This window comes from Ixodes scapularis, unplaced genomic scaffold (genome assembly GCF_016920785.2).
Source record: "Ixodes scapularis isolate PalLabHiFi unplaced genomic scaffold, ASM1692078v2 ptg000292l_1__unscaffolded, whole genome shotgun sequence".
In the NCBI taxonomy this organism is placed as follows: Eukaryota; Metazoa; Arthropoda; class Arachnida; order Ixodida; family Ixodidae; genus Ixodes; species Ixodes scapularis.
In genome coordinates this window covers 1,300,887-1,315,561 of record NW_024609951.1, presented here as the reverse complement: position 1 = coordinate 1,315,561, position 14,675 = coordinate 1,300,887, and positions in this window count along the sequence as shown.

Here is a 14,675-nt window from a genome sequence, read left to right as displayed (position 1 = left end):
GTAAGATTAGCTGAATTGAAATCCCATAACCACCTGCACTCAGAAAAAGCAGTGCCTCGCAGCCATCTTCAAATGGTCAAAGCCTTTCGTCTTGTCGCCTAACATTTCGATTTTTTTTCGTGCTTTGGTTGTTTGCGACTTGCAGCTTGCTCACAGAACATCGATGTGGGAAGCACATTGATTTAAAGAATCGGACTCCCGGTGCAAACAACATAAGGCAAGCTCTTAAGGTCAAGATGTTTACTTCAAGAACAACGAAAAGAAAAATGTCGAAGTGCACGATATTTGGTATAACGGATATCTGCGTGGCTGTTCTTTCTGTCCCCTCACTCTCTCTTTACTTTCTAACATGCGAAGACGAAAACACCAAACGACTACGCGGCTCCCAAAAGCTCGAGACAATTAGCAATGTCCTCTTTGGACATAGTGACTACGACAGTTAGTGCAATGTCGCAACAGGGGCGGACGTGAAATAAAATGCGACACGGAAATCGACTGGAAATGGTGTGACAGTAACTGGCATGCTGCTCAAAAGCTATCAGCACACCTTTCGCCTTTTAGAAATACGAGAGTTTATTTTAATATTGTGTTGTTCCTCACCTATTCTTCTAAAAACTGCAGAGTGCCCATGTCGCTGTCAGCTTTTGTTTTTCGCCAGCAATTTGTGACCAGATAAAGATTGTGATCATTTTTTTTTTTTGTGATACCCTTCCACACTTTATTCCGCGTTGTCGGTAGGATGCGTATTTCGACGACGAACCTATTGCTTTGTATTTTAGTCTCCCTAAACTAACTAAAATGGGGAGAAAATATGTGCATCTGTAGTCATCTTTTTAGAACGTTTTATTAAAAATGTTAAATACTTGACTGTCGTTAGCTGTTGCCGCGTCGCAATTCGCTGCCGTTGCCTCGCCTGACATCTACCTAAAGAACATTGAGCTGTTGTGCGGCTCTTCCGTGCTACATCCGCTTTGGACTGCGTATCGGCATTCCATTCTTGTTTACCCTAGGATGTAAAGTTAAAGTAACGCCGCGAAAGCAAGGGATTACTTTTTGAATTAACGGTCACTTACTTATATGGGAGAGTCATTGTAACAGCAACAATATTCATTTTTATATTTGGTAATTTTAAATGTAATTTACTTTTATTTAGTAGACTGTACAAATCTCATTAAGTAAAAAATTAAAGAAATAATCAGCCCAAGGATCACCACATCTACCGTATCTTCATCATTATACAGAAAGTTAAGTATGGTTGCAACACCAGTCCTGTGTGAAGAAAGTCTAAACCTTATGCTCAAATACCAGGTATTGTGATATTCAAGTGGCTAAGATACTGACGCGCGCGTGACGGAGTTAGCATCGCGGATGTTTTAAAGGCGATATGTTGTTCAAACTTCAGGGGCTCAGTTTTCTTTTTTTTTCTTACGAGTCTTTTTTGTTGGTATTTTAAGGTTAGTGCATATATAAAAGGGGATGTAGCGCCCTTTTTAGAGTTAGTCGCCACTCTGTCGAAAGATTTAGGTACACGTTTTTTTTTTAATAGTTACAGTAACGAGTACGTGTTTGTCGAGTTTCGCTTTCATGCCAATTTTTATTACTGAGAATAGGTTATTGAACGTCAGCTGCTGTTCCCATCTGCGTATTGTTAGCAACCTATTACAGATGAGTAAATCTCGCATCTCCTTCGGGCAATATTGGCTTGGGAAATTATATATACTTTAATGCAAAACAATTCACGGACGAAAAACGGCTTGTTTTGTTTAGTATCCCAGTTCAATTTACGCTATATTTACTGAATATTCAGGAATGTACTCAGATTAAAGTTTTGTCGGGCAGGTAACTACAACGCTCACCACGGATCTTCAAAGGTCTGGTTGAAATCTTCTGCTGCAATCCACTGTCCTCACGAATGATCGCGAACGAAAAAATAGTCCTCGTTATAGAGAAGATAGAACTCCCAACTTTTCAAGAACAAAGCTCCATAAAGAACAATGAAAACTCACTTCCACTCTGACATTATATTGAGCGTCGGATTTCTCTACATTTGTGCACACTCATGTATGCCGACAATGCGCTTGCGTAGGCTACAGCTGCGTGTTGCCTTACGCCGCGAGATTAGTGGTGAGGTTGTTCCGTGTTTCTCGCCTTCATTTTAAAGAAGGCTCAAAATGCCAAGAAAGTTGATGTCCGGCGCTGCGTTTCTGCTAGAGTAGCTACATTGCCTGTTTCCTATTTTTGACTCAAAGGAGCAATAGGCCTTTTGTGGAAACTCTCTGACGCCGCGCGTGATATCCAGCACGAGTTTCTTTATTTTTCCGTGCGCATATTCCACCTGACACTGTGGAGAGCGGGAGAAATAAAGAAGGTGGCAAAGTGAATACCACCTAGACAGAAAGGGAGAGATTGAAAATGTTGAAAATTAACATGGCTTATTATCTACACGCCGAAAATTGAAACACCGTAAGACTAAAAAGCCGACAAAATAAAACGCCAAGAAGTCACATACCAGAAAGATGAAAAAAAAAGAAAAACAGAAATACCATTGGCCGAACACTACGGCACAAAATATAGAAAATTACAAAATACGACGTTGAATACCAACCCCCCTGGTTCTCTTGAGAAGCAAGACAACACATTTTTCTGTTCTGCCACATAAGATAAAAGTCGCCTCTGTCCTGCCATTCCTCGATAGAATGCCGGGACGTCTACTTTGTCCCGCTTTTTTTAAATTTCCAAGCACAGTTGTGTGTTGTGAAGAGACTGATTTGTAACATGTGTACACTGCTCACACTAGAGCTTCAATTGGCAGGGACGAGAAAGCGGCAAGCTGCCGTATCGTTGATAGCGAAACCGTCCACATCACCTTTGTAGAGCCGTCCTAACTTCTGTACTCGCCTCCTTATCGAAAGGCATAGGTGGAACATGCAACCATGCACTTTCGACGACGGGAGAAGTGTGTGAGCTGGGGTTGATTGCTGCAAATTCAAAGTCCGTGCTCGCAATCTTTGAAGTAAATGCAAGTCCAAGGTCTGCAGCGGAATTAAGCATTTCTTCTGTAAGCACCTCGTAAGCCGCTTAGGTTCGTCTTGTCACGAGGCGGTATACTATGCTCCGCGACAACTTTTCTTGGCAATCCAGTGGAAGGTACAGGCTCGCGTCCCCTCTCCCATTTTGAGTGTGCGCGGGCTCTCGTTCTCTCCCCGGATATGGGGGAGGAGGAGAGCCTGCGCACACTCAAAATGAGAGAGGTGACGCGGGACGTACCTTTCACTGCATTGCCAAGGAACGTTGTCGTAAAGTATAGAGGATGCACGCGACCGTAAACAAAAACCATGAAAGTGTGCATCTCTTCGAAGAGCGGCCGACACAATCTTAGCATCCATCAAATATATTGTAGCGTCAGTCAGTCGCTTCAGGACTGTATGTGCAGTCGCAACGCAGGTACTCCTGTTCATCTTCGTCCTGAACTCGGATTCGATGTTGAGCTGCTGTGAGGGTTTGTGTGGACAGTCGGCTTTACTCTTCCTTCTTACCAGCTGGCGAAAAAAAAAGAAAATGGACGAAAAAAACCGAAAAAAAAACAAGACGTTTCGGTGGACGCCACGAATGCCCTTTTTTAAAGTCGCGTTCGTCGTGCGACCAATTAACGACTCCATAGGAGAAATGTACCTAGAATGGCGGCTGTACCTCTAACCGCCATAGTCGTCAGCTATGCAACCTGTGCTTTACCGCGGAACCACCAGTTCTTCGCGCCTTCAACGCCTCTTTCGATACATTACGGTCAATCCCCACTCCCTGGGCCGGGCCCATGGTAACCCAACTTTTGAGAATCCGCCAGACTGAGCGAAAGTTTTCTGTTTTTTGATTGGCCGTTCCTTGATGGGGCGGGGCGCCGGTGTCCCCCGTCTCCTGTCGGCGCCAGGAACGTAGAATACTGTCATTCGGCTCCGGCGGCCCGATTTTAGTCCGAAAACCCTCCTAAGTAGCACAGAAGTGGCCTAGCATTGGCCAATGAACAAAATGTGAGGGCGCGAACGAGCTGGTGTACATTGCACAAGGTTGAAAAAAACCCGAGACTGCGGGTAAACGACACAACACTAAAAAATCTCTAACAGAGCTGAAATTTTTATTTTCCAAACCTGGTTAGGCACTTCGATACAAAAGAAAAAAGGGGGAAAGGGTGAGAACCACAAAGAATGCCACTATCCACCAACGTAACCTCTGACTAAAAACAACAAGGACAACAGACTCTGCGTCATGCACTTCTCTTATCTTTGACCCCTCGCTTCATGACCGCCAAACACACTGGTAACCGCAAGCCCAGTAACACATATACAAAAAGAAAAAGAAAAAGAAAAGAACTACCCATCGTCCCTTCTACCCGAAAACCAACAAATGCCACAATCCTTTGTTATATTGGGCAAGCTAAACGGTGTATAAATGAGCGGTTGACTGAACACAAACGTTGTGTAAAGAAAGAGACCCGTACTCCGAAGTGTCAAAATATCTGATCGAATGTAGGAACTGTGTACCGTTGTCGCATCTAACTTCGATAGAGTTGCGGGAAAAAGATGACCATAAGCGGTTGATAAAAAAGTCATTAACGATATTAGGACACGGGAACGCAGTTAATAAGCCGTCGTTTGGGTTGGACAATGAACTGCGGCGTTTTCTTAGGCTGTGAAAAGTTCTGACCTTTTGTATGTGTGTTACTGGGCTTGGAGTTACCAGTGTGTTTGGCGGGGGGGAAGCGAGGGGTCAAAGATAAGAGAAGTGCATGACGCAGCGTCTGTTGTCCTTGTTGTTTAGTCAGAGGTTACGTTGGGGGAAAGCGGCATTCTTTGGGGTTCCCACCCTCTCGCCCTTTTTTCTTTTGTATCGAAGTGCCTATATAACCATGTTTGGTTATGTTTGGAACATAAAAATTTCAGCTGTGGTAAAGACTTTTCAGTGTTGTGTCGTTTACCCCCAGTCTCGGTTTTTTTTTTTTTCAACCATTTGCCAACGGCTGGCAATTGTCCTTCGGCCAGTGGCCAGAGAGTGGCCTAGGATTGGCCAATGACTGGCCTTTCTCTGGCCATTGGCCATCAGTCATCGGCAGAGCATTGGCCAGTGAATGGCACTCGTTGGCCACTGGCCACAAGACCATCCCCAGCCATTGGCCATTTCTTGGCCAAAATCCGTGGTGCTTGGGCTCTCCCCGGCAGGAACGCCGCCCGGCTCTATTGCTGGGACGAAGTAAAAGACGGCTTTCTCATTGCCTCCTGCCACACAGGCTCGCCACCGCCGCCATCGTTGCTCGCCAGGTTACCTTGTTTTTTGCGGGTTCCCCCTGGTTCTTTCTGCGCAGCTGATCACTAGGTATGAAAGTTCCTATGTGCGTACCTTCCTACTGCTCGCGTGGCTCGCATGCCGTCGCGCCCGCGCCGCAGCTCAGAGAGCAAAGAAAGTGGTAGCGTAGTTTCCATCATCGATTTGTAGCGCAAGTCACTTGCTCAATTTTTAGGTCGTGCAGCCACCGCATGGTGCCGTCGGTATGTGGGAAAAAAGTGCATTGCAGCTATTGCGCCTTCAAGATTAAAATGAGATTTCAGCTGCTTGTCAGGCTATGGCCAGGTGCTGGGAATGTACATCAATCCTTGCTGGTTTAGACCGTGAAACTTCCAAAATTGTGCTTCCCTTGCGATGTCAAAGTGTTGAAAAAATTTCTTCGTGTCAAGCCACCCTGAAACATCTCTGTTTGCTACATTGTTACAGGTTTGTCCCCCTGTTCCTTTTTACAGCGCAGCTTTTAGGCGCTCGTTTCCGGCTTGAGTGGCGTCGGCGTCGTCACGTGACCCCGGTGACGTCACGTGACCCCGCTGACGTCACGTGACCCCCGTGAGATTACCTGACCCACGTGAGGTGACGGCGACGCCGGGCGGAGGGAGGAGTAGCAGACAGGATGAGGAGGTGGGGAGAAGGGAGGAGGATATACCTTCCCCTCAGTATCCTTCCCTCCTCCTCCTCAAATGCTGCACTCTAATTCGGCATTACAGGGAGCTGTAAACGGCTTTCATTTTTTTATGGTAATTTAGAAGTGCTATGAGCAAGACCGCAGCCCACCGCCGAGTGCAGCACCTCATGTGGCAAGAACCAGCGAAAAGACGCGAAAGAGGGTTGGCAGACAAGGCCCATCGTGTAATCGATGCCACCAGCCAGACAACCCGCAAGACCTCATATAGTATGCAATAAACCAGTGGTCGTCGTTAGCCTGTCTCGACCACGACATGGTAGCAGCAATGGGATTCAGTGTTGCCCACGACAAAAACAAAGGCTAGGTTTATAAAAATGATAGGAGACGAGTGAATATAAATAAATAAATAAATAAAGAATTTTTCTTTATATACAAAGGAAGGAGATAGAGCAAAAAGCTGCATGGCTTGCAGATTGAGGAGGCCCTACCCCGTGTAGAAGATATTGCACTATGCGCTTCTGCCATTTGTATTGCAGCCCCCTACACCTTGTCAGCAACCCTTGAATAGACCCTTTCCAAAAGTGTGCGCCATCTACACTCCGTTTACCCTTAAGCTGAGACTACAGTGGGAGCTACGTGCCTGCCAGACCAATCAGCTGCCTCCTTCTTATCACCTGACCCGGCTCTCCGCGCATGGGTATGGCCGGGAGCGTGATGACGAGGCAAAAGAGAGGTGTATGACTTGTCTAACGAGGACGTAGATTCCAGCGCAGTCTTAGCTTAGAGCTGAACAAGAGTATGGTAGCTGCAGCACCAATTATCAAAATCCGCCCTTGTTTGGGCACACACTCCAGGCATGTATTGGACACGAGGGCTGTGCAAGCATTCGGCATGAGCTCGGCTTGGCTTGGATCGAGAATGAATGTTGTGTCAGAGTTTGGCAAGGACTCTGATGCCATTATAGGCTTCGTGCCCAAATTATCCTGAGAGCCAATGTTGCTTTATGGGAACATGAAATGGTCTATCACAGAGAAAATTGCCGTACCTCAGTAAACCTTGTGCAAAATTGCTTGGTGGTCTGACAACACCGAGAGCGTCGCTATTTTAATGTTAGGAAGCGTTGACGGTACACGTTGGAGGCATCAAGGACAACCGTACTGCAATGTGCGATGGTGCAGGAGCTGTGTTCTCTGCCTTCTGACCATAAAATCTCGACGAACAGTTCAAACAACCAATCGCAACTGTCTGACGAAACTCTCAGAGGCCTGTGTACATGCTGGTGACAACCCACCAGTGTGTAAGCTTCCACAGCGAAGGCGTAGGACTTGCTCCGCTGCTTCCACGAGGTTGTCGCCAGCGTGCACAGGCCTTGGAGAATTTTGTCACACAGTTGCGGTAGTTTGTTTAAACTGTTCGTCCACATTCCATGGTCGGAAGGCAGAAAACACAGCAGTTGTGCGATCGCACACTGCCCATACGACTCTCTCCGAAGCCTCCACATCTCTTCGGTAATGACGATGCTTGCCAGCATTAAAATGTCGATGCTCTTTATGTTGTCAGACCACCAAGCAATTTCGCATGGTGGTCTGACAACATTGACTGGTTGCCATCCTTTTTTGTTTTAAAAATATGGGTGGCCGCAAAAATAATCGGAAGGCGTTTCTGAAGGGCGGGCCGTTTGTAGTACCAGCTTCCGCAGCTAGCAGCGATTAACAACATCTTTTCCGAGTTAGTTTGCCGACAAGCATTGTCTGCTATATTTTTTCCCCAAGCGGTGAAAAATTATTATTTTTCTTTTATTGCAATGTGTGATATAAAGGCACAGCACGCGACCGTGAAATTTTGATCTCTTTTAGGAAAAACGGTGCCGGAAACTCTTGTAATACTCCAGGGAGCTTACAAAGAAGATGCCAATGAGAAATCGCAAGTCTACGAGTGGTTTTCTCACTTTAAAACCAGAGAATTATTACTGATCGCCGACCAACCTCGTTCAGGGCGACCCTCAACCTCCTCAATTTATGAAAATGTAGAAAATATTGGGCATTGTTCACTTCGCGTTTGTGCCTCTAAATGACGCTGTTAATCAGGTGTTTTACCTGGGAATTTCGCGACGCTTGAGAAGCTGAGTAAGAAAGAAATGCTCCGATCTGAGGAAAAGGGGAAATAATAGTTTTATTAAAACAAAGCCCCAGCACGCACTGCCCTGCCAGTGCAACAATTTCTTCTCAAAAATGGCACGACGCCGATTCTCCATTTACCCTATTCTTAGGACCTCGGTTGTGTCACTTGTTTTCTCTTCGCCCGCATGAAAAGTGTTGAAAGGAAATAGTTCTGTGAATATGGAAGGTCCTTGAAGTTAAAGATTGCAAAAAACGAGGAATGATTTTGAAGTGATTGGGGAAAAATATGCCGCTAGATCCTTAGCAGGCGACGCCGGTGGGCAAACTGACTCAGGAAGGATGCTGCTTAGCGGGTTTCTGTCAACCGCCAGCAAAAACCGTGACCGTTCCAGCTCTTCGTCATGACACGGTGGTGCAGAGAGCAGGTTAAATACAACTACACTGTCTATCGAAGCAAACGCTTCCATAGTCAGTTATCGTAAAATCTTGGCATGTGATTGCACCTTTGTAGATCATCCTATTCGTTTCGCTGGAGAGACGCAAACGACGGGCATAACAAAATCGTTCGCATATTCTGCGTACCTCGTAAAAGCACTTACCCACACACCTAGCGAAAAGCGCGAAACACGGAGTTTGCACCTTCCTGACTTTTTACTTTTTTACCTGCTTTAGTGCAGTTTGCACCTGCTAGTAGGTGTGCCTACTGAAAATGAAACTTGAAACTAGGGGCAGTGCCAGAGAGAAAAGATACAAAGTCGGGAAAACTTGCTCGCTCTCCCCACTTTCTCAACTCTCAAGTGATTGTATGATAAGAAATGCCCCAACGCCTCTTTCCAAAATAATGAAAAAGCACTATGTTCACTTCGTAAAAGAATGGTCTCAGTTCATGATTCTGTGGACCGGTAGGAAACCTTGCCATAATTTATTCACACCACAGGATGAGCGCAACAAACTCGCACGAGATTTACAAGAAAATATCGGCGGTGATTTAAGTTTCCCTGAAATTCTGTATAACCGGTCCTTTGCAGGACTGAGTCATCTACACGATCCGTGTGAGTCGCTGCGCAAACACGTCGCTTAGCAAACGAAGTCCAAAAACACGAAGCATAAAAACGGCAGATATGGGAAAACAATCTGGAGTCAATTGTTCAATATAAACGACGTAATTTTGTTAAAAATAACCGCAGGTTTTTACTCACGGTATATGCCGGGAATCTTCTACATCTTGAAACGGAACGAAGGAAGATCTTCTTTTAAAAACGCTCGCTGCGTCCTCTCGAGCCAGCTGGTCCGGATCAGCTGACGACGACGGGACTGAACCAGTTGAACCACAACCCCACAACAACCAATTTCCGCTCCGTGTTAGTGTGGGTTTCCACCTCCAAGCACCGCACCACACACCACGAACGTTTCAGCTCTTTATCGCATAGCCAAGTTTCACCAAATAGAGCGAGATCGCCGAAGGCAACGGAGTGCTGTCGTGAGCCTTGGCTTGTGGTAGCGCACTCGTGGACCCTGTGACTCTCTTCGCTTTCAAAGCACGCACGACGGCTACGAATGATACCTTCCGCCTTCTGGCAAACATCACACGGGCACTTCTCCGGTCACGTCTTCGCCACATGTGATCGCAAACCGCGGCGCATCTCGTGTCCCCTCAACGAAAACAATACTCGCGCCATGTTAAACGTGCGTTGTTGCCAGATTTCTCCGACCAAGCAAAACCAACGAATGCAAAACCGCCAAACCGGCTCTAGCTTCCAGCGTACATCGGCGGTGCGCCGTGGCCTGATTTTTTCTGTCAGCTCTAACTTAAAGATGACCTGCAGATGCAGGAACACCGGTATGAAGTTTTACGGTAATATGGTGGCCACCACGGAGCACCGTAAATTCTGCGGAGGGTGCATGGGAAGCGGCGGTACTTCCCCCCTCCCCCCCCCCCCCCCCCCCCTTGGTGTTTCACGGCCGCTTGCTTCCTGGTGAAGGGTTAAAGCCAAAACGAAACCAACTGCGATGTCACGTGTTCAACTCGAGGACACGCTTTCTATACACATTTAAACTGTTTAGAACCTGTATTTAGGCCAATAAGTTTATTTGTGGTGCGTATGAAACTCTATCAAGGACCCTAAAATAAATAGAAACCTGGGTGACATGAGAGATGCCGCATTGCCATCGACCAGAATCAACGGCAGCCCGCAACAAGCACGGGATTCGCCCCGTCGCGCGACATGGTGCGTATCTGTCTCCGAGACATGTTTCTTTCCGTGGCATTTGTCTCCACGGTCCTTTTATGTGCGTCTCCAAGCATTCCGGTGCTTCGATAGCTGGCAATGCTGCGGTCGTCGCCGGTGGTGATGCGTGTCTTAGAGGTTGGCTACAAGGTTATGCGTGGATTACCGAATTAAAACACGTTTTTTACAACATCGCATGATTTTTCAACGAATTATTCATTACTCAAGGTGTAAAATTATGGGTGGTTTCATTTGAAATCGAACACGCTCGTCGGGGTGGATCTTTAGATTTTTTTTTTTCAAATATGTTTAATTGCCCCATTTCCGGAAAGAACAAAACCGCTGTTCAAAAAATCTTTTTTTAATATTTTGTTTCACAAAAAAAGATTGAGTGAAGCAGGATGAAAGTATGTTTGTACTCTGTGATTTTTCTGCCCAGTTCTGTACGCTGGTGTGATTAGGGAACGCATACAAAACTCACAGTATTTTTTGTGCCCTTGTATGTTCTTCCGACTATTTTTTAGCTCAAAGGAAATACACTTTTTTGTTTATTGAGATAAAAAATGTGAAACATCGTCTCTTTGACAAACCGGTGACATCTCCAGAGCTTTGTAACTCATGAGCTATTATATTTGTCGCTTACCAAATACTATGCGGGTGTAGTCCTATACAAAGGCAATCGACGGGAATAAGTTTATTTTATTTTCACAAAATTTTTATATAAAATTTGAAAGATCAATGAAAATGAGATTGACCAGTATTTTCAACCCACTTCATCGAAAAATGCCACTTTTTATGGCCTTTTATGGCCAAACGCAGTTTACGCGTGTCGGCTCCACTGCAAAGACTATACTGCTTATTTTTGTGTTCAAATGCAGCGGGTAAATCCGTTTCGATTGAGAACACTCGTGCTTGGTTACATCTTGCATTTTCGTAATTTTGCAATGATGGCAACTGACATTCCTTAGTCCATTCTTTAGCGGCGCAGCGGATATTACATTATCCGGTGCGTAAAGCCAGGGCACAAAGGGCGGGGAAAATGGAACGCGCTCTTCATGTAGCCAGAGCGGGGTCCCATATCTGTTTGTGCTATACACAGCTTGTAAGGCATGCACAGCACGCCCGGCCCTCCGCGCTATAGGCCCATCTCCGTTACACCCAGGAAGCATACGACACGGGCCGCCAATCCATGACGTGTGTTGTCGCGTGCGATCAAATAACCATGTAAGTGCCTGTTCTTAATTGTCAGTGTGCATATCAGAAATATGTAATATTGCATGCCCCTCTTGAAGAAGAAAACGCAGTTTACAGAAAAAAAGTGGGGAAAACGGACTGAGTTTACATAAAGTGAAGACAATTTTTTACGGGACACAAACTTCAATTGACGATAAGTAGTCAATCTCATAATAAAATGCTAATATATTAAGGATGCACTTTTAAAACAATATGTTGGTGTGCTTTAAATAGTCCAGTTCACGAGCAACGCAATATTGGCACATTTTGACAACGGCATCGGCTTGCCTCTGCGGAGAAGATCGAGCGCAGTGGAGAAGTTCTACAGCGAGGTAAGTCGAGACGGACAGAACGAAAGTTGAGCCAAAGCGAGGAAGCCGAGACAGTGGCCCTTCTGTTTGAACGAGTGTGTGCAGTTAAAATTAAAAGTGTTGGGTTCTGTTCAAGACTGATTGATATTTATTTATTTATTTATTTATCAATACTGCCAGCCCAATATAGGGCCAAGGCAGGAGTGGGGTGATACAGTGTCACACATGCACATTATAAACACAACAGTTCTAAACAAAAAGCAATCTTAGCACCGAAAATTAATATCTACGACATATTCGAAAGAAGAGAAACAATACAGTAACCAAATGTAATACTAGTAATAACAATAACAGTATAGCAGTAAATGTAACAGCAGTAATAAAAAATAAAGACAGTAAAATAATTTCATAAGAGCAATAAAAGCAATCTTAGCACTGAAAAATATTATCTACGGCTTTTTCGAAAGAACAGAGTGAATCAAAATCGACAGCATCCCCAGGAAGGCTGTTCCACAAATCAATTGTATGCACAAAAAAAGATTGTTTATAGCTATTTATTCGAGCTTTAATAAGGGCTACGGTCTTTGAGTGATGCAAGCGTTCCGAGTAAAAACTTTTTGGTTTTAAGTAAACGGAGCCATCAATTTTTATACAGTTCTTGAAAATCTGAAAGAACAGCTTCAACCGTTGGCTCTCTCTTCTGTTTGACAGAGGGCTTATATTGGCTCTCCTTTTAAGTTCGGTCACAGACGTAGTTCGTCTGAAATCTGAAAAAACTATACGCACAGCTAGCGACTGAATATCTTCGAGTTCTCTGACCAGAGAGCTCTGCCATGGGCTCCACACTGCAGACGCGTATTCTAACACAGGTCTAATAATTGTCTTATACGCAAGAATTTTAACGGAAGGGGGAGTTTTACCCAGCGTTCTCTTCAGGTACCACAATTTGTTAGTTGCCCGCTTTTTAACATACTCCACATGCCTTTTCCACCCGAGGTCAGAAGACAAAATCACTCCTAAATATTTGTAACTGTCCACTTCAGTCAATACTACGCCAGCAACCTCATAGCTAAAGTTTAAGACAGTTCTTTTTGTTGTTATGTGCATGTACTGAGTTTTGCTAATATTAATCTTCATGTTATTTTCACGACACCAAGACGCAATGTTAGCCAGTGCTTTACTCACTTTTATCTGGTCTTGTATTTCAACAACGGGACTGTAAATGACGCAGTCGTCGGCAAACATTCTTAGCTTAATTGGGACATCTTCATTGGATGGGAACAAACTGTTAACGTAAGTTAAAAAAAAGTAGGGGCCCTAAGACAGAACCTTGGGGCACCCCAGAATGAACATCTAACAGCCCTGAGTAAGTACCATTTATATCCACAAATTGTTGACGGTTTGAAAGATATGCATTGATCCACTTAGTCAAAGAAAAGGGAACTCCGAGATCTATTAATGTCTTAATCAGTCTGCGGTGAGGTACCCGGTCGAATGCCTTCGACAGGTCGATGAAAACTGCATCAACCTGCGTACGGTTGTTAACGTAAGTGGCTAATTCATGGTAAAATTCAATCAACTGGGTTACCGTTGACAGGCCACTGCGGAAACCATGTTGGTTGGGGTTTAGAACATTATGCATTTCTAAGAAAGAAACGAGTTGTTTGGTTATGATATGTTCTAGTAATTTACAGGCCGTGCAAGTCATGGAGATAGGACGATAATTATCAATTGAGTCACTTCTGCCAGATTTCTTTACAGGGACAACCCTAGCGACTAGCCAGTCATTCGGTAATGCAGCATCCTTGATTGATATAGAAAATATTCGTACAAGGTATTTGGCCACCCATTCTACATATCTTTTAAAGAAGGCATTCGGCAAAGCATCTGGTCCCGGGGATTTTTTTTCATCGAGTGAAAGTAGTAGTGCAACAACACCCTCCTCAGATATAAAACTGCTCATGTCATCTGCGGGAGGAATAATGATGTTCTGACGTGACTCTCTTGTAAATACAGACTGGAAAAACTGATTGAACTTAACTGCTATTATTGCCTTGTCACTCACCAGGCGGCCGTCAATAGATATCTGTTTAATACCACTTTTTGTAGGAGATAGGTGACGCCAGAACTTTTCGGGGTTAGATAGCAAACATTCAGGTAACGTCCTTGTATGGTATGTTTCTTTAGCCAATTTTATTAAGCTTTTTAGTTGCCTCGCCTGCTGATTTACATAATCAGATCGACGCTTCCGAAGCCTTTTCAGCTTCCGTTTGACGTGCAGAATTTCCCGTGTTATCCACGGGTTTCGGCGTTTTATCTTTTTTGTCTTTTTTGGAATAAAATAAGCAAGACAATGGCCCACTATACACTTAAAGCTCAGCCACATATCATTTACCTCAGTCCGCTGATTGAAGTTATCGAGGCACTGCTCAAGATAGTCAATAACGGATTCATCATTTGCCCTACCAAAATCATAGTACATCTTCTTTTCATAGTGTTTAGACTTAGTAACAGAAATATCACATTTTAAAAATACTAACTTATGGTCAGATATTCCGTCATGAACAGAAACCTCACAACCATCGAAATGATTACTAACAAACAAAAGATCGAGTAGCGAACATGTAGTGTCAGTAACACGCGTAGGTTCCGTAACAACTTGACGTAGACCGCGACTGAAAGCCAATTGTAGAAGCGAGTCGGACATCCTCGTGCCCTGGACAGCCACACCATCATCCGACCAAATGACGTCCGGAGCGTTAAAATCTCCTCCAATTATCAACTTACTTCGACTATTAGTGTTTGCGATCAAGTAATCCAGGAT